The sequence below is a fragment of the Hyla sarda genome, chromosome 10 (assembly GCF_029499605.1).
Source record: "Hyla sarda isolate aHylSar1 chromosome 10, aHylSar1.hap1, whole genome shotgun sequence".
Lineage (NCBI taxonomy): Eukaryota > Metazoa > Chordata > Amphibia > Anura > Hylidae > Hyla > Hyla sarda.
In genome coordinates, this window is record NC_079198.1 from 72,451,242 (window position 1) to 72,471,912 (window position 20,671).

The following is a 20,671-nucleotide window of genomic DNA, read 5'->3' on the forward strand; positions in this document are numbered from 1 at the left end:
AAAATATGGTGATAAAACCCATCCACAATAACTCCTAGGGTACAAGTGCATCCTGGCCGCACTCGGGGACTTTGAGGTAAGCTCAGGAGCTGATTGATGTTGTTCCTTGTGAGCTGAGCCGTGTTTCTCCCCGGGTGGGCTGACCATTCCTGCTGTACGATTCCTTCACTGTGTGGTAAAAATGATGTTACCTGTATTCTGTGGGTCTGTACGATTATGGCAGTACCAAATTTATATAGCTTTTTGTGTTTTCTTTTCTTTTCACAACAAAGTCTGTTATTTTACCTTTATTATACATTTTTTTTATGTTGCCATGTTCTGACAGACATAATTTTTTTTTCTGTCCAACGCCATTGTGTGCGGACTTTTTTTTTTTGGAGGACGAGCTGCACTTATACATGCTACCTTTTAAACTTTTTTATTTCACGTTTTAGACCAAAACGTACGCTTTTTTGTTGTCTTTTTTACAGCATTCACTGTGCGGGATTAATACCATTAATGCTTTATTGTACGTCATTGTAAGTCATTACGAACGTGGCAACACCTATTATTTAAAGGTATGGCCATTTTTTAGGGGGTGGGGCATAATACAAGGTTTTGAAAGGGAAAGGCCCTTTTTTTTTAAACTTTATTTATTTATTGAAAAAACACTTTATTTTTATATCTTTCACTACCTGTTATACTATGCTGCAGTACATCTGTGTAATCCAGCATATGGCTGGACCTCCCAGGCTGCCGAACTAGGCAGATAGAAGGCCATCAGCTGGCCTCCTGCTGCCATGGAAACCAACAGGACCCTGCGATCACATCGTCATTGGTGAATAGGGGGAGCCTCCCCCCTGTCAATCCCATACATCCCATGATCAGAACTGATCACAGCATCTATGAGGTTAAAGCTGCCGATCCCGGTCTCAGCAGCTGAGGCGGGACCCCGGTTGTGATTAACAGCCGCGACCTGCTGCTGATCTTCCATAGCACATTGCACTGTGCAGGAGATTGCTAGGACATATGCATACGTCCTAGGGTGGGAAGGGGTTAAATCACCCTCCTTTTCCCATTTTATAAATAACAACATGTAAACAAAAAAAAACATTTACATATTTAATAAGCCAGGTGTGGTACTGTCCGAACTATTAAAATAAAATGTTAAGGATGATGTACGGTGAATTGCGTAAATGTATAAAACTACCAAAAGCCAGAATTGCTGATTTTTGGTCACATCACTTACCAGAAATAAAAATCTATAAAAAATTACTATCTACCTAAGCAAAATTGATTTAAAAAAAACTACAGATCATAGCACAACATATGAGCCCTCATACAGCCCTATATATATATAAAAAAAAAAAAAAGGCCAAGTTAGAAAAGTTATATGGGTCAGAACAGGGTCATTTTAAGCTGGCCTTTTCTTTAAAAAAAAAGTTATAATGTTTTTAAAAGTAGTTAACTAAAACAAAACATATATAAACTGGTTTAATCGTATTGAGCTACTGAATAAAGATAATGGGGGAGATTTATCAAAACCTGTGCAGAGGAAGAGTGGGGCAGTTGCCCATAGCAACCAATCACATTGCTTCTTTCATTTTCCACAGGCCTCTAAAGAGGCCTGTGGAAAATGAAAGATGCAATCTGATTGGTTGCTATGGGCAACTGCACCACTCTTCCTCTGCACAGGTTTTGATAAATCTCCCCCAATGTCTCATTAGCACAAAAATAAATAATGAATTATAATGTCCTCAAGGGGTTAAAGAACAGTATGGTAAAATAACATGACAGACATGACATTTTACCTGTTTGCAAGTCAGGCCTCGTTCACATTGCAGTTCGTATCCTTCCCGTTAAAGGTCCGACGATCAAATGCAGATGGCTACTATCGGGGCCCCAGTCACTTGCATGGGGTCTGTCGGTGATCCGGTAATTTTACAGGAATTTTGCCGAGAAAAAAATAGTGCTTACACTATTTATTTTCTCCGCTAAACTCCCGTCCTTCTGGCCGCATTGCCGACAGAACTCCGAATAGCGAAGTCCGACAGCAATGTGAACAAGGCCTTAGCAACATGGCCCCAATGTAATACAGGCTGGCAAAGTGTTTCTCATTATTGCTGCATCAGGTGACATTTCAGATCCCTATCTCTTCAACACTGCACCAATAAGATATCACAGAGTGTGCTTCTCAAGCAAATCCAAAGTGACTAATATGTGGATAAATATATGCTGAATACTTTGTTGTATGCGCCCAGATTTGCTGTGCAAAAGAATGGGCATTGCCACTGTAAATTGTAAGAAGGGCAATTTCATTTGCCACATACAATGCATCTACATATTGACAACTGTGATAAAAGAAAATACTGTAACTAGTAAGTGGTTTGTCTTAGACTGGGTTCACACATGTGGACCAAAATCAAGCAGGCATGTATGTTAGCACAGGGTTTTTAAGTTTACTACAAGATGCTTTATTGTGATACGCAACAATGAAAACGGTTTGGTTGTGGTCAATATTACAGCTGTGCTGACCAAATTGTCAGTGCAGTTTTAGCAACATTGTAGCCGCTCCTTCAGGCCTTTTTGTTACAAACTATTCACCTTTATTGACTTTTGCATGTGGCCTGATATCAATGACAGTAAATAGAGTTGAGCAAATCACATCGCTTAATTAAACTCCATTTACTGCGGTCCAGGCTCCAGGGCATCTAAAATGGCAGATCCACATGTCAGTACATGGGGTAAGGGGCCCTGGGAAGGCGAGAAGGCAAGGCGGGAAGGGAAGTAGGTGGGATGACCCTGAATCACATGCAGGATGCAGCCTATCAGCAGCCAGTCACCCCTGTGATGTCACAGCCTTATATAATTGGCAGCCATTTTGCGGCTTGTCATATCATTCATTACACTGCATACAGATAGGATTGACATCTCTGTGTGAGTTACACCGAAAAGCTCATTCCAGCAGCGTTTCACATCCTAGTCACATCAGCGTTCTGGTGGACAGAGAGCAGTGTTTTTTTTCATTGAAAAGGATTTTTACTGCAGCCATTAACCTCCCAGTCACTTTCTTCAGCATTGTATTATAGAGAGGGGCAGAGAGCTGTGTGTTGCCTCATACATTTCAACAAGCTGCCTCAGAGGAGGCAGGAAGAATTTTTCAGCGCAATTATGTGTCTTTGTTCCACAACAACTCATCTGCTGGTTATACTAGTCCGTAGACGGTATAATACCCAGCAGTCCATTCCTAATAGTCTTTGCCAGAGTAAAATTTTGTGTTTAGTGCACAGCTTTTTTGTGCTGCAGCACTGTTGTGTTCTGCTGGTGTTGTGCAAAAATACGTTTTTTTAAGCGTACTGTACCCTCATAAGTGCATACCACATATGTACATCTAAATAATGTACTATTTTGTTCCTGTTATTCTGTCAAGGGCCTAGATACTGTGAAATCCCAGGCCAAAGTAATCATCGGCTGGTGTTTTACTTAAATATGTTTTTTTAAGCGTACTGTACCGCATTTTTCTGCCCTCATAAGTACATACCACATTCCTATATCTAAGTGGTGTACTATTTTGTGCCTGTTAATCTGTCAAGGGCCTACATACCTTGAAAGGAAAGCCAAAAGTAATCACCGGCTGGCGTTTTACTCCAATACGTTTATTAAGCGTACAGTAGCGCTTTTTTCTGCCCTCATATGTGCATACCACATACATACATCTAAGTAGTGTACTATTTTGTACCTGTTAATCTGTCAAGGGCCTAGATACTGTAAAAGTCCAGGCCAAAGTAATCACCAGCTGGTGTTTTACTAAAATACGTTTTTTTAACCGTACTGTAGCGCATGTTTCTGCCCTTATAAGTGCATAACACATACCTACATCTAAGCAGTGTACTATTTTAAACCTGTTAATCTGTCAAGGGCCTAGATACTGTGAAAGTCCAGGCAAAAGTACACACCTGCTGCTGTTCTAGACAAATGCTGTTTTAAGCGTAGTGAAGCGTATTGTACTCCCCGCATATACACACAAAGTATGTCAGGCAGAGAAGTGCTAGAACATGCACAGAGGAGTGGAAGAGGCCTAAATTCATCAGCAGAGGTTGCAGCAGACTAGGGGCGAGTGGCAGCAGGAGTCGCAGCGGGAGGTCTGAGCTCCCGGCATCAGATAGCGGTTGTGTCTCGACCAGCAACTTATCTACCGTCGTCGATTGGTTAACACGGTCATCCACTTCATCACAAGTCTAATAGAGGATCAGTCAGCAGCTACTGGCCAGCACACAATCGGAGGAGACATCTGCCTCTTCCTCCGCTAGGCGGGCAAGTAGTGATGAGGAAAGTTATGTGGAAGGCAGTGTTGCCAGGGTTCAGGGTCCTGAAGCCGACACTCTTGAGGAACCTGAGGAAGACATCAGTGACGTGCAGACACTTGTTAATGATGATGAAGCCGATCGCAATTGGGAGCCGGGTGCAGAAGGGGCTTCATCATAATCAGGAGAAGAGAGTTGCAGGTTGCCCGTGAGGCAGCAGCTGAGCCAGCAAGGTGGTAGCATGGTTGACAGTCAGCATGGTGGCAGAAGTGGAAATTCTGGAGCCAAACGTGCCCGAGGGAGACCACCTGCTTCGTTGCAGCCTACCTTCCCAGAAGGTAGTGGAACAGGGGTTCCTGGAGACGATGGCAGTAGCAGTCCATTAGCCACATGCAAGATATGTCGTCAGAAGGTGAAGCGTGGCCAGGGTCCCAATGTTGGCACCTCGGCCCTGCGTCAACATATGCTTTGCCACCTTAAAGCGGCCTGGGAGAACCGTGGCTCCAATGTAGTGGTTCAGCCTGCTGCATCACCCAGTGGCACGCCGCTCCCTCTTTCAGCCAGCCAAGGCTCTACCACCTCAGCCGAAGGGAGCTGTGTGTCATATCCTCCTTCTGTCGCTCCAGATGCTCCTGCTCCTCCTACTAAGTCAGCCATTCTGCCAACAATCCATCGGCGAAGCCATGTCCAAGAGACAACAGTATGCGCCCACTCATCCAATGGCGCAGAAGCTGAAAGTGCTCCTGTCCAAGATGCTGGTGCTGCAGTCCCTCCCTTTTCAAGTGGTGGACTCTGCACCTTTCAGAGAACTGGTGGCTTGTGCCGAGCAGAGGTGGAGAGTGCCAAGCCGTCATTTCTTTGCAAAGAAGGCAGTACCAGCCCTGCATAATTTTGCATGGCAGAAAAGAGTCACACAGGGGAGGAACTGCTAAAAGTCATTCGTAAAGAAATCGGAGCATGTCTTACTCCACGAAAACTGGAAAATGGAATCATGGTGACTGACAACGGGAAGAACATCTTGCATGCGCTGTGACTGGGAAGGCTGAGCCATGTGCCTCTGATTTGTGACTTTGCCACACGTTGGAATTCCACCCTCCATATCTTGGACCTACCTAATTCCAATCGGATAGGGGTACTCCCCTGTGTAACTTCAATGTCAACCAGTGGCAGCTCATAAGTGACACCTGTCGTTTGCTCAGGCCCTTTGAGGAAGCCACATTATTAGTAAATCGCCAGGATTACGGGATGAACAACGTCATTCCACTGCTTCATTTCTTACAACAAGGTGCTGGAAACGATGGCTGGTCAGGACACTGGAGACGTGGTGCCTACATTTCACGGCCACATGAGCCCTGTGGGGCTGAACTGGAGGAGGAGGAGGGGGAGGGTTACGGTGGGGCACAGTTTAGGTTTCGCCAAATGGGCGGTTTTTCTAGTAATCTAACAGGAGAGGAGGAGCAAGAGCAGCCAGAGGAGCTAGAGGGATATGAGGAAGGCAAGACAGAGGACCTAGACACACCGTGGCAGTATGCAGTGGAGATGGAGGCAGGGAGTCCCTCCGAGTCACTTGCACAAATGGCATGATGCATGCTCACTTGCTTGCGTAATGACAGCCGAATTGCCTCAGAGGAGGCAGGAAGAATTTTTCAGCGCAATTATGTGTCTTTGTTCCACAACAACTCATCTGCTGGTTATACTAGTCTGTAGACTGTATAATACCCAGCAGTCCATTCCTAATAGTCTTTTCCAGAGTGAAATTTTGTGTTTAGTGCACAGCTTTTTTGTGCTGCAGCACTGTTGTGTTCTGCTGGTGTTGTGCAAAAATACGTTTTTTTAAGCATACTGTACCGCATTTTTCCCTGTCCTTCCGAGTCACTTGCACAAATGGCATGATGCATGCTCACTTGCTTGCGTAATGACAGTCGAATTGTCACCATTCGGCAGCAGGATGACTTGTGGATCTCCACCTTATTGGACCCTCGCTACCGCCACAAAACAGGGGCCTTTTTTACACCCACTGACAGGGAGGACAAACTGACCTACTACAGAGGCATCCTATGTAGTCAGTTTGTCAAGTTGACCGAAATTATTCTGACTGCCAATCAATATATATACTAATACTGATATATTTATATGTCATTTTTAATGCTGAAGGAAAAAGGTATTTGTTGAACTATGCACCACTTTCCTGAGTTTGCAAACTGCTAGTGACTGAATAACCTTGGATCAACGCCAGACGGCCCAAGATGGAAGTCAAAACATTTGAGGAAGATGCAGATTGTAGAAGAAGGGCAAAGAACTGGAATTTTTCCAGTATTAGAGTGAGAGGGCTGCATAAATGAACTTTGGCCACGAAAGAAATTAATGGACACTAGATATGCTAATTTATATGGACACAATATTTTAAACAACCAATCAGAATGTAATATGCTAATTGTGATGTCATAATTCACCCTCCTTCTTTGTACAATGTAAAAACCCAATTTACTTCCTGTAATAAACAGAACTCCCTGAGGAACCAAGGAGGGAACTCATACCAACCTGGGCTGGTGTGAATTTTCTTACGTCGGTGCTCGGAAATTAATACAGCGGTAGTCACTTACAGATTAAGGCCGCGCATTAACTCAACCTTATCAAGTTGGCCGATGCCTATCGGCGCCATCGTCCATCCTTTCGCAGGTCTGAATTGGGGGGCCCCCTGTGCTCAACTTCCACTGCCATGGATGCTGGGGTGGGGTGGCAGGAGCAGTACCAGCTCCATCAGCAGCAGCCTGAGTCTACAGTCGCTGATGAGTAACTTTCTTCACCCGCATAGTGAAGCAACTCATCAGCAGCAGGTACACCTGCAGCAGGACCTGAACCAGCAGGTGGTGGCATACCTTGACATGCCCATGCCAACACACCTTGAAGATCCACTGGACTTTTGGGCAGCCAAACTTGATTTGTGGCCGCAACTAGCAGAGTTTGCCCTGGAAAGGCTGTCCTGCCCAGCCAGTAGTGTGCCATCAGAGTGGGTGTTTAGTGTTGCAGGGGCCATAGTCACCCCAAGGAGAACTTGTCTGTCCACGAAAAATGTGGAGAGACTGACCTTTGTGAAGATGAATCAGGTATGGATCAGCCAGGATTTCCAACCACCAATGCCTGATGTATCAGAGTAGATTGACCATTGTGCCACACCAACACTTCACAAATATGGATAGTGCCAAACCGATTTAAGGTGCTGCTCCCCAGTTACAAACATTCCTCCGAATCAGACCTTTTTTCACCCACCTTAATCACTGGGTACTGGTATTTCCACCCACCACACCACTCACCAGGTCACTTTCAGGACTCTGCTGCCACCTCCAGGCTGTCTCATTCAGCCACTATATGGTCTCTCCTTATGCTTCTGCCAACCGTAGGCTGTGTCATTCACCCACTATATGGTCTCCTCATAATGATGCCACCTCTAGGCTGTCTCATTCATCCACTTTATGGTCCCTCATGCGTCAGCCACCTCCAGGCTGTGCCATTCAGACACTATTTGGTCTATTCATGCTGCCACTAACTCCAGGCTGTGCCATTCAGCCGCTATATGGTCTCCTCATGCTTCAGCCACCTCCAGGCTGTGCCATTCAGCCACTATATGGTCTCCTCATGCTTCAGCCATCTCCAGGCTGTGCCATTCAGCCACTAAATGGTCTCCTTATGCTTCAGCCAAATCCAGGCTGTGCCATTCAGCCACTATATGGTCTCTTCATGCTGCCACTAACTACAGACTGTGCCATTCAGCCACTATATAGTCTCCTCATGCTTCAGCCACCTCCAAGCTGTGCCATTCAGACACTATAAGGTCTCCTCATGCGCCAGCCAAATCCAGGATGTGCCATTCAGACACTATATGGTCTTTCCATGCTGCCACAAACTCCAGGCGGTCATTCAGCCACTTTATGGTCTCCTCATACTGATGCCACCTCCAGGCTGTCTCATTCAGCCACTAAATGGTCTCCTCATGCGTCAGCCACCTCCAGGCTGTGCCATTCAGACACTATATGGTCTCTTCATGCTGCCACTAACTCCAGGCTGTGCCATTCCGCCACTATATGGTCTCCTCCTACTGATGCCACCTCCAGGCTCTGTCATTGTGCTGCCCTGTTACATGTGACTCCTTGTTAGATTTGGTCCTTTGTACCTACATGCCGGGGCCCAGGACACCAAAACATGGAAGTTAAAAGTTCAATTTAAAAATCCTCAATGTCAATTTAAAAATCTTAAACTTCTATTTAAAATTCTTAAATTTCAATGGTCTCCTCATGTTTCAGCCACCTCCTGGCTGTGCCATTCAGCCACTATATGGTCTCTTCATGCTGCCACAAACTCCAGGCTGTGCAATTCAGCCACTATATGGTGTCCTCATGCTTCCGCCATCTACAGGCTGTGCCATTCAGCCACTATATGGTGTCCTTATGCTTCAGCCAAATCCAGGCTGTGCCATTCAGCCACTATATGGTCTCTTCATGCTGCCAATAACTACAGGCTGTGCCATTCAGACACTATATGGTCTCCTCATGCTTCAGCCACTGTATGGTCTCCTCATGCTTCAGCCAAACCCTGGATGTGCCATTCATACACTATATGCTCTCCCCATGCTGCCACAAACTCCAGGCAGTCATTCAGCCACTATATGGTCTCCTCCTACTGATGCCACCTCCAGGCTCTGTCATTGTGCTGCCCTGTGACATGTGACTCCTTGTTAGATTTGGTCCTTTGTACCCACACGCCGGGGCCCAGGACACCAAAACTTGAGAGTTAAAAGTTCAATTTAAAAATCCTCAATTTCAATTTAAAAATCATAAATTTCTATTTAAAATTCTTAAATTTCAATGGTCTATTCATGCTTCTGCCAACTCCAGGCTATGCCATTCAGACATTACATGGTCTCCTCATGCTTCAGCCAACTCCAGGCTGTGCCATTCAGCCAATATATGGTTTACTGCTAGGCCTGGGTCTGGCCCTAAAAAGTTTGTTATGGTAGCACTAGCAACCCTAAATCTTGAATTTAGATTTCAGAATTCATCTTTTAATCTTAGGGATTCTGAAGCCCTAGTGTCTATTCATGCTGCTGCCAACTCCAGGCTGTGCCATTCAGACACTATATGGTCTCCTCATACTTCAGCCAACTCCAGGTTGTGTCATTCAGCCAATATATGGTCTCCTCATGCTGTGGTGTCAGGTGTAAACAGTAATTATGGGTGCACTGGCCCTTTAAATTTCAGAGCTCCAGTGCGCGCGCGCCCTAGGAGATGGGGACGCGCGCGCCAGAGCTGAGACACAGAGGCAGCGGAGCATGGTGAGTGACGGGCTGGGATTTGCATGCGGGCACGTCCCACGATGCGAATCCCAGGCCCGCCGGCAGATGGGGACACAGGGGCACTGCGCTCACGACCGGAGCTTGTAACACCAACACCTCAACGCTGTGACATTCAGCCACTATATGGTCTCCTCATGCTGCCAACACCTCCACGCTGTGTCATTCAGCCACTATATGGTCTCCTCATTCTGCCAATACCTCCACACTGTGTCATGTAGCCATTGTATGGTCTCCCTATGCTACCAACACCACCGCACTGTGTCATTCAGCCACTATATGGTCTCCTCATACTGATGCCCCCTCCAGGCACTGTCATTGTGCCGCTCTGCAGTGATTCTAAAAGCGATGGCAGTAATCTGCATGTCATTCTGAATAACGGTATTATTTCACTACCCCAGCACACTCCATATGCATGTTAAAACAAAGCAAAGTGTTCTACACCCCTATCGAGGCTCTCTGTAGTCCAGAAATAGCCTTTTTTAATATAGATTTGCCGCAAATTAATTCGGATCAAAACAAATTTTTTCGGAAAATTCTGTGAATCGGCCGAATCTAATTTTTCAAAAGTTCGCTCATCTCTAGCAGTAAAGTTTATCACAAAAAAGTTGTAGGTGTTGTGCTGAGTTGTCTATAGAAGCAGAAATAAAAAATGGAAAGGCCTGCGCAGCTGGCCTGTAATTGTGGGAGGAGCGGGATGACTATAAAACTCACGGCTCTCCTCCCTTCAATGATGGCGCCGTGGGTTCTTCGCTTGAGGGTTGTCACGTGATGTCGGCAGGAAGTGAAGTCATGTTCCCACCGGTCAGCTGACTGCACGAGTCAGCTGACAGGAACCTCGCTTCAGCCGGCATGGTGGTGGTAAGTGGCTGTGGCTGACCGGGGGTAACGCTGGCGGTTCCCGGACTCCGGAGGTGAGCCGGAGTTCGGGGAAACCCTTGGTCAGCCCGGCCCCAGGTTATTGTATTACATATCTGCATTCGCCGGTAGCATTTTACGGTTTTCAGCTGCATATGATTACTTACGGCTTGCTGCGCATGTATATGGCTAATTTGTTATGCGAACAGCCTCCTGCACGAGCATATCATTACCGCATTAGGTGTACGGCTTGCTGTGCATGTATGTGTTCTCTTATGGCTTGCTTTATTATGTGTTAAGCCTCCTGCACGTGCATTTCATTACCGCACTATGTGAACAGCCGCCTGCACGTGCATATCATTACCGCACTATGTGATCAGCCTCCTGCACGTGCATATCATTACCGCACTATGTGAACAGCCGCCTGCACGTGCATATCATTACCGCACTATGTGAACAGCCTCCTGCACGTGCATATCATTACCGCAATATGTGAACAGCCTCCGGCACGTGCATATCATTACCGCACTATATGATCAGTCTCCTGCACATGTATATCATTACTGCACTATATGATCAGTCTCCTGCACATGTATATCATTACCGCACTATGTGATCAGTCTCCTGCACATGTATATCATTACCGCACTATGTGATCAGTCTCCTGCACATGCATATCATTACCGCACTATGTGAACAGCCGCCTGCACGTGCATATCATTACCGCACTATGTGAACAGCCTCCTGCACGTGCATATCATTACCGCACTATGTGAACAGCCTCCTGCACGTGCATATCATTACCGCACTATGTGAACAGTCTCCTGCACATGTATATCATTACCGCACTATGTGATCAGTCTCCTGCACATGTATATCATTACCGCACTATGTGAACAGCCTCCTGCACGTGCATATCATTACCGCACTATATGATCAGTCTCCTGCACATGTATATCATTACTGCACATGTATATCATTACCGCACTATGTGAACGGCTTGCTGCACATGCATACGATTACTTTATGTGAACAGACTCCTGCACGTGCATATCATTGCCGCGCCATGTGAACGGCTTGCTGCGCATGTATATGATTACTGCATTGTGTGATCAGTCTCCTGCACATGTATATCATTACCGCACTGTGTGATAGGCTTCTTGCATATGTATTTGATTGCTGCATTGTGTGAACAGTCTCCTGCACATGTATATCATTACTGCACTATGATTGCTGCATTGTGTGAACAGTCTCCTGCACATGTATATCATTACTGCACTATGATTACTGCATTGTGTGAACAGTCTCCTGCACATGCATATCATTATCGCACTATGTGTTAGGCCTCTCGCACATGTATTTGATTGCTGCATTGTGTGAACAGTCTCCTGCACATGTATATCATTACTGCACTATGTGTTAGGCTTCTTGCTCATGCATATCATTACCGCACTATGTGTTAGGCTTCTTGCACATGTATATCATTACCGCACTATGGGTTAGGCTTCTTGCACATGTATATCATTACTGCACTATGTGAACAGTCTCCTGCACATGTATAACATTACCGCTCTATGTGAACAGCCTCCTGCACATATATATCATTATCACATTTTGTAGTTCTGTGCTGCGGGGAGGATCTATATGTGTCTCCCGTATACTGAGACTCGCACACCTTTACACTCAATCGGACTCACCGCTCCGCCCCACCCTGTGGGCTTATGCTTCACCCCCTCAGCTGCCAATCTGGTCAGTCTAAGGCACGCTACACCAACAGCTGCGCTCACTTCTAACCTTTGTCTCTTAACTAACTTCCTCACAGTTTACTTGTCATTTATTTATATTTCTGTGTTTCCGGGCGGTGTGCCTCCAGCTGTTGTGAAGCTACGATTCTCACTTATAGGAATCATGCCGTAGGGTTCATGCTGTACACATCCTGGTACCCATGCACGTTGGTAGGATTCATGCCGGTAACATTTATACGCCACACACGCTTTTAGGGTTCATTCGTTCTCTACGCACTTGTAGTTTTATACCGTACACACGCTTTTAGGGTCATACTATACACCCCCTTTGTAAGGTTTATACTGCACACACGCTTGTATGATTCATACAGTACACACTTGTAGTGTTTATACCGTTTACTTGCCTACAGGTTTCATACTGTACACTCGCTTGTAGGATTATATTGTACATTCACCCTTAGGGTTCATGCTGTACGCTTGCTTGTAGCATTCATACTGCACTCACACTTGCGCATAGTTCGGGGGTGCATGCTTGTAGCATTTACTCTATACACACGCTTGTACATACTTGTAGCACTATGCTGCGTACACACTTATAAGATTCATGCTGTACACAGTACACACTGTACACACGCTTGTTGGATTCTTACTTTACACGCGTTAGGATTATGCAGTACATTCGCGGTAGCTTTTATACGGTACACTCGCTCGCATAATTCATAAAGTTCATGCGGTGCATACCAATGTAGCATCCATTCTGTACACTTGCTCGTAGGTTACGTGGTATACACGCTTGTACTCGCCTGCAGGGTTCTTACTACACACACTCTTGTAGGAGTCATGTTGTACACACTCATAGGATTCATACTTGTACACGCTCATACGAGTCACACTGTACGCACGTTTATAGTATTACATGGCCCACGCTCATAAGATTACTACTGAGTATGCACTCATAAGGTTCGTGCTGCACACCCGCTCGCAGGACCTGTATCACGCATGTTTGGAGGGTTATATTACTCGGGTGCACGCGGGAATCAGGCTGCGTGTGCACTCGTGGCATGTGTTCTGTACATGCACTTGCGCTATTTGTGAAGTTCGTAAGCCCGCAGTTTTGTGCAGCGCACGTGCTCATACAGCACATGGGGTGTGGCCCTGTACGCAGGTATGTGGTTATAATAGTTACTACTTGCCGGCATATTCTCTGCCATCAGGTCGTGGTTAGCTTCAGGCGTTCACTGGTGGTCTATACGCGTTTATGGTTGGCCCGAGTATAGGTTCATCAAGTTGGTGGTATAGCCATGCTTAGCGGTTCACGACAGTTTCACACGTAGTCGTTCTGCACGCATTTTTATATAGGCAGGGTGATACATAGCAGTTGTCGCTGCTCACACATATTCAGAACGACTATTACACGACGCACAGGCGGGGCTGACCCAGTAAACCGTTGCAGACGGGGTATGTCTCATTATCGTTGGTACTGACATGCCTTCTGAACGACACTGACACTACGCATAGGTGGTATTTACCTGTTAAGCCTGTCATGTTACAGAAAGGGTACGTCGCATAATTGTTATGACTGACACGCCACACATAGGTGATGTATACCCATCATGCCTGCCACGCCTGCAGGGAGTACGTTGCACGGTTGTTACTGACACGCCTTCAGAACAGCAATAACGCCACACGTAGGTGATAAGATTTGTTTTATTATCCAAGTAATCACCTCATGAACCTGACACGTCTTCAGGTTGTGTTTACTTGTGTCGTCGGTGCACCTCTTTTACGATATAGTCACGTTCTCAAAATCGGAATTCACGATGTTTTGGGTTGTAATGGTACTCGTATGAACTTTCGCACTTACCACTGGGCACACACTTATCTAGACTCAGTTACGCATATAATTCTCGTCCGACACGTCTTCGCATACTTTCCCTCTCTCCTGGTTTAAAGAGTTTCTTATTGTTGTCCAAGTAATCACCTCATGAACCTGACACGCTTTCAGGTTGTGATTGCTTACGTTGTCGATGCGCTCCTTTCTCTGTGTAGTCATGTCCCAAAAATGTACTTCATGGTGTTCTAGGTTGATATGGTACTCGTTTAACGTTTCGCATTTGTCACCGGGCGCATACTCGTTTAGACCCGGTTACGCATACGATTCTCGTCCGACACGTCTTCGCATACTTTCCCTCTGTTCGGGTTTAAAGTGTCGTACATTGTTCTCCAAGTAATCACCTCATGAACTTGACACGCTTTCAGGTTGTGATTGCTTGCGTTGTCGATGCGCTCCTTTCTATGTGTAGTCATGTCCCAAAAAGGTGCTTCATGGTGTTCTAGGTTGATATGGTACTCGTTTAACGTTTCGCACTTGTCACCGGGCGCATACTCGTCTAGGCCCGGTTACGCATACGATTCTCGTCCGACACGTCTTCGCATACTTTCCCTCTGTTCTGGATTAAAGTGTCGTACATTGTTCTCCAAGTAATCACCTCATGAACCTGACACGTTTTCAGGTTGTGATTGCTTGCGTTGTCGATGCGCTCCTTTCTCCGTGTAGTCTCGTTCCTAAAGATGCTCTTCAGGGTGTTCTAGGTTGTTAAGGTACTTGTATAACGTTTCGCTCTTGTCACCGGGCACATACTTGTCTAGGTCCGTCACGTATACAATTCTCACTCGTCACGTCTTCGGATACTCTCTCTCTGTCCTGGTGTTAGACGGTCAGCCATGTTATAGATAAATGAGCTTGGCTAGACGGTTAGTTTGGCTGTCCCTACTACATACATTTACTTTCACATGTGCTCACGTTGAAGGAGTCCAGAATATTGCAGCAGATGCCTTGTCCGCAAATACGCAAAAATTTACGGTACGGCGTGGAACTCGTTTTCCAAATCCAGATCCAAGCACGCCGAGGGCGACAAGATTTCAGTTCCCTTCCTATTAGCATATGTCGGGTTTTGCCATTCCACACTGCATTTATCCCACAATACTTTTAAGAGTTATCTAGCCGGTATCCAACACCATTTATCCTTGACCAATACCCGTAGTTACTCCATACTCTCTTCTCGCTTGGTGAAGTCCGCTCTGAAGGGCATCCTTGAGAAGGAAGTCCCTCGCAGCCCAGTCAGACAACCAATCACAGGCAACGTGTTCAGGCAGTTGTCCGACTTGTTAGACCCCACACCATTGGGTATCCGTGATAGCCTCACATTAAAAGCGGCCATGTACCTTGCCTGTTATGGGTTTCTCAGACCGGGTGAGTGTACAACTCGGACCATTAACGCGCCCTTTCCTAAGGTCAGTCAGCTGTCACATGTCTCTGATCATTTCCAGCTGTCCCTCAGTCAGACCAAGACCTCGTCACCGGGTCAAACTGTGGTTGTTCGGTTTTCCCCACCGTGCACAAAGGGTGTCCTGCCACAGTCCTCCGTGAATTGTTGAATGCCTGTGTAACCTATCAGCTGACGACCCTTTACTCCATCTCAGGTCCAACCCGCTAACTACTTCTCAGTTCATCAAACATTTACGCATTTCGGTCGGGTCGCTGGGAGGAGTCCCGACTTCATTATCCGGTCACTCCTTCCGTATTGGCGCAGCTACAGCCAATTCTAAGCACGGGGTCCCAGCCCACGTAATCATGAAATTAGGATGTTGGAAATGCGGATGCTACATGCAGTATATCCCTAACCCTCGCAAAGAAATGGCTAGCGCATTCCAGTCTCTTGTGTTGTAATCCGCAATAAACAAATGTTTGTTTAAATCCGGGTTTTGCCCTCTTTTCCAGGCATATTCTTTACGCCGCAGTTATGGCACACTCCAAACTGCTTAGTTGAGGTTGATAGGTTATTGGTTACAGTTGGTTGTTAGGTTAGTATTAGGGTTTTACGCATTTCAGTCATGTAGCAACGACCACAAATGGAAAGGCCTGCGCAGCTGGCCTGTAATTGTGGGAGGAGCGGGATGACTATAAAACTCACGGCTCTCCTCCCTTCAATGACGCCGTGGGTTCTTCGCTCCCACCCGCCCCCCCTTCTTTTCATTCCATCACACTTACCACAGGGTATGCCCTCTTTTCCAGGCATATTCTTTACGCCGCAGTTATGGCACACTCCAAACTGCTTAGTTGAGGTTGATAGGTTATTGGTTACAGTTGGTTGTTAGGTTAGTATTAGGGTTTTACGCATTTCAGTCATGTAGCAATGACCACAACTGTTGTTAACACTGGCTTAAATGCCCAAGGCAAGCTGCATGGTAAGACATGTGATCCTTATATAGAGCACATTTATACATATCCAAAGAAGTAAAAAGGGTCCAAAAGCAATTCTTAAAATGGTACCTTCTTCTGGTAAAGAAAACACAATCACACAAGGTTGGGGCAAGAATTATGTCAAAATCTGTTTATTTTTGTACACATGCATTATAACATCTTAAGGGGAGCCTGGTCCAAATTGCAGAACCTCAAGCAGATGTTATTGTCAATAGCTTCTCTTGTCCAAAGAGGCTTCCTTACCGGATAGGTTCCAGACTGTTCCTTACCTGTCCAAAACCAGATTTCTGGGTCAGCTATTTATCCTCCAAGCCTACTCCAACCCTAGTGATATCCACTTTCTCCAAAAATGCCAAGATCAACATAGGATGAAGGATACTACTGGATACCAACCTGCTGATTAAAGTGCCACAAGGCTGCCTTACATAGGGGCAATATGTAAATGAACATGTTAATCTGCATAATTATACTGACTAAAGCCCCTTTCACATGTCTGTTGTCCAGCGGCCAGTAGGAAAAGCACTAAATCAAAACTGATGATAAAACTGATCCTGTTCATTTAAATGGGACAGTTCACATTCATCCGGTATTGGATGCCGGATGGTTAGAAACTTAGTCTTGGGTGCTGAACGGGCCTGCAAAATTAATAGCCGCCGGATGCAAAACAACTGACATCAAGTGATGCACTTTTGTCAACAGTTGTGGCATCAGTTGTGGTGAGTTTTAGTCTGTGTTCACAGAGTCGGATGCCGGACATATGTTAACCTAGCCTAAGTCTTCTCTTGGCCTCACCTTTAAATAACTGTGGCCCCTTTTTCTATATAGCTAGCCATTTAGCTACTGTATCTTATCCTTCCCAAGACATAGATTCCTTTTCATTCTGAACACTCATTCCCCACTATCTTCTACACTGTCTTTAGCTCCATCTTATCCAAGCCCTTTCTCCATTCTAGAGCCACCAGACCCACAATATCCAATGCCATCGTAGCCATTCGGAGGGAAATTCTATGTCAGAATGGGTGAGCAGCAGATCAGAGGGATTTATGATCAAAATACAGAAGTTAGACAGAAAAAACATGTAAGGAATCTGCATGACCTTGTGAGTAACATATATAAGCATTATTTCTTTCTGTGATATAAAAGGTACGATTTAAAGTTAGACACACTAGAAGACATGAAGTGCATTATTTCCACAGTGTGTGGATGGAATTATGATCCATTTATTATAAGTGACTACATAAGAACTCCGAATGGGTGCAGCCCTTATTTTTCATAAAAGAGCTTAATGTACTGTTGTGCAGAAGGTCACATTAAAGGAAAACTGTCAGCTTTCTCCCCCCGCACTAACCAGCTGTACTGGCTGGTAGTGCAGGGGACGCTGATCATTTTGATCCTTACCGTGCCTGGATCCGCCACGCCGTTCGGCCGCAATCTTCTATTTTCGGTATATGCAAATGCCGGGCTAACTGGCACTCTGACGTCAGTGCCGCTGGCCGCAGTGCAGCCCAGCTCATCAATATTCCTCCCCTCTCTCTTCATTACAGAGCGGGGAGAAGAGGGAGAGGCTGAGGGAGGGGAGGAATATTCATGAGCTGGGCGGCGCTGCGGCCAGCGGCACTGACGTCAGAGTGCCAGTTAGCCCGGCATTTGCATATACCGAAAATAGAAGATTACGGCCGAACGGCGTGGTGGATCCGGGCACGGTAGGGATCAAACTGAGCATCCCCCGCACTACCAGCCAGTACTGCTGGTTAGTGCGGGGGAAGAAAGCTGACAGTTGTCCTTTAAATAACCCTTGTAGAGTGTAAACCATATGCAGCTGATGACAAAAGCAAAGCAAGCATCTCATGTTTGAGAAAAAAAGGAATAAACATGAGAGAGAAGATACCTAAAGGTATAGCTATGTACCCCTTAGTGTGACACACACATATCATCACACCTAAATTGTCACCTGGAGTAGTCACAAAAGTTTTGACTTGGAGACTACCTTGGTGCAGGCAAGGTTTTTCTTGTTAGTGTAGCACACAACATCTGACTGGTCCATCCCTTCTTAAAGGAATGTGTCATCAAACATTCATTGTTTAAATCAAGTTTTTATGCTAACCATATTTCTAAAGAATTTTCTAATTTTCCATTTTACTATCTATATTTTATATTAATCATACAATCATGCAGTTTCCATTCTGGCCACTAGGGCTAAAACTAAGCTTAGACTTCCTGTTTTGTCCAGATCGTTCCCCAGTAATGCCTTGTTTCTCAAAATAGACAAGGAGTTCAGTGAAATGTGACACCAGTTGAGAGATAACACTGGAACCACCAGCATTCACAGCAGAGATCAGCCTTCCACCTCCCTGGAAAATGACCTCTTAAAAGTTCAAAGATAATGCCCAGTAGCAACTTCCATGTGAATGGGACAGGTCCTGTCTATTTCTGTCTGTTTATGGGTCATGCTGTAAAGCATATCACTACATGCTGTTAAAAACAGCTCAGGTAAGACTTCAGCTCAAGTTATACACACATATATATATATATACCTTCAAATGAAGAAATATTCCTAAAGCTAGCCATACACACGCAAGGCCGGCCAGCTAACTAATTTGCATGGTGTCCCTTCAAGATCTCAGTGGAAAAGATTGGGCATGTTGGATTTCAACTGACTGATCCTTTCATTCTCAGCTAGATAAACCATCTCCAGAGGAGTCTTGCAGTGGTGTTCCCACTCTCTCTATTCATTGGGGGGGGGGGGGGGGGACCATGGGAGATAGCTGTTAGTGGACAGCAATCTAACATTTACAGCTTAAGGGTCTATTCACACATACAGGATCCTGTGCAGATTTGATGCGCAGGATTTGTAACTGCCGATTAGAAGTTGTGCTCAGTCATTTAGTTTACATTGAAATCTGCAGCAGAAAATCCTGCGCATCAAATCTGCGTACGTGTGAAAACACCTTAAAGCTCATCAGTCACCATTTTTGAGCATTAAACACTGGAAGGCTCCCGTATCGTAATGATATACAATTCACTATAAATAATAGTGCTGTTTCAAAGATCATAGTTATAACATTGTTTCTGAACTGGGCTCTGAGTGATGGTCCCGGTGGCTTTTCCCTACCCCCACCAGCACTGATTATAGACCTCTCCCTATACGCAGGGACTTTCCCAAATGAGCCCCATTCCCCCCCATAGATATAACTATGGTTTCTCTGAAATGGCACAGCAGTTGAGAGTGAGTTGTGTATCACTGTGATGCCTGTCAGCGTTTCATGCTGCCCGTGGTTGCGACAGCCTGAAACTTTTGACATGTTCCATTTAAGGGTACAGTAAAAAGGTGTAAAGAAAAGCTCATGGGTTGGTAGCAGCATGCAGAAACTGTGCAGAGCCATGTTCTATAATGTAGAGGCCTAGATCTTTAGGCCTCTGCATTATAGAACCATAGGAACTTTATGCATGATTGTATAGCATTGTATGTTCCTCTAGTAATGCTTATATGAGAGAAAACCTTCATAATATGGAACATGCCACCATTTTTTTTCTTAATCATGGTTTGCTGTTTTAAAAAGGCCTGAAAGAAGCAATCTGATTGGATGCTATGGGCAATTGCTCCACATTTTTTTCTGCGCAGTAGTGTTACTTTGCCTGATACATTCTCTTAACTATAAACCTCAAATTTTAACAAACTAAATTCTATGCACAGAATAGACTAATGCACGATGCTCTCTATGGTGACGTAGAGTAATCCTGACCCTTTGTGTCCACAAGATGTATTACATTTGAGAGGATGCCTTCTATAGGCAGTGAATTCTTATATAAGTGCTGCACCTCTTTATGGTCACTAATGTTCTATTCCGTAACTTATTATTGTAACATTTAGCTGTCATTATGTAAGTTGCTAAGTTATCTCTGTTCTATTTTTTACTTTTTTTTTATTTCTTTTGTACCCAGAGAAAATTATGGTCACCTCTTATTAACAGACAAGATCGGATAAAGATCTAATAGCTTTTATGACTTACGCACATGGTCATGGGCTTGGCTAGCCAAACTAACATAACTGGATTACTTAGGACATAAGAAGTTTTTATATGTACTGCGAATTAAGGTCAACGTGTATATTTCTACAAGCTTCAGCACACCATGTTGTGCACGCTATTAGACAAACAGTAAACATAAAGTTAAT

At 45.1% G+C, this 20,671-nt stretch overlaps 1 protein-coding gene across 2 annotated transcripts in view; it reads left to right on the forward strand.

The window, feature by feature from the left end:
• TMPRSS13 (transmembrane serine protease 13) overlaps positions 1-20,671 on the forward strand; it is an 83,185-nt gene that overhangs the window by 11,867 nt on the left and 50,647 nt on the right. The window lies entirely within an intron of this gene.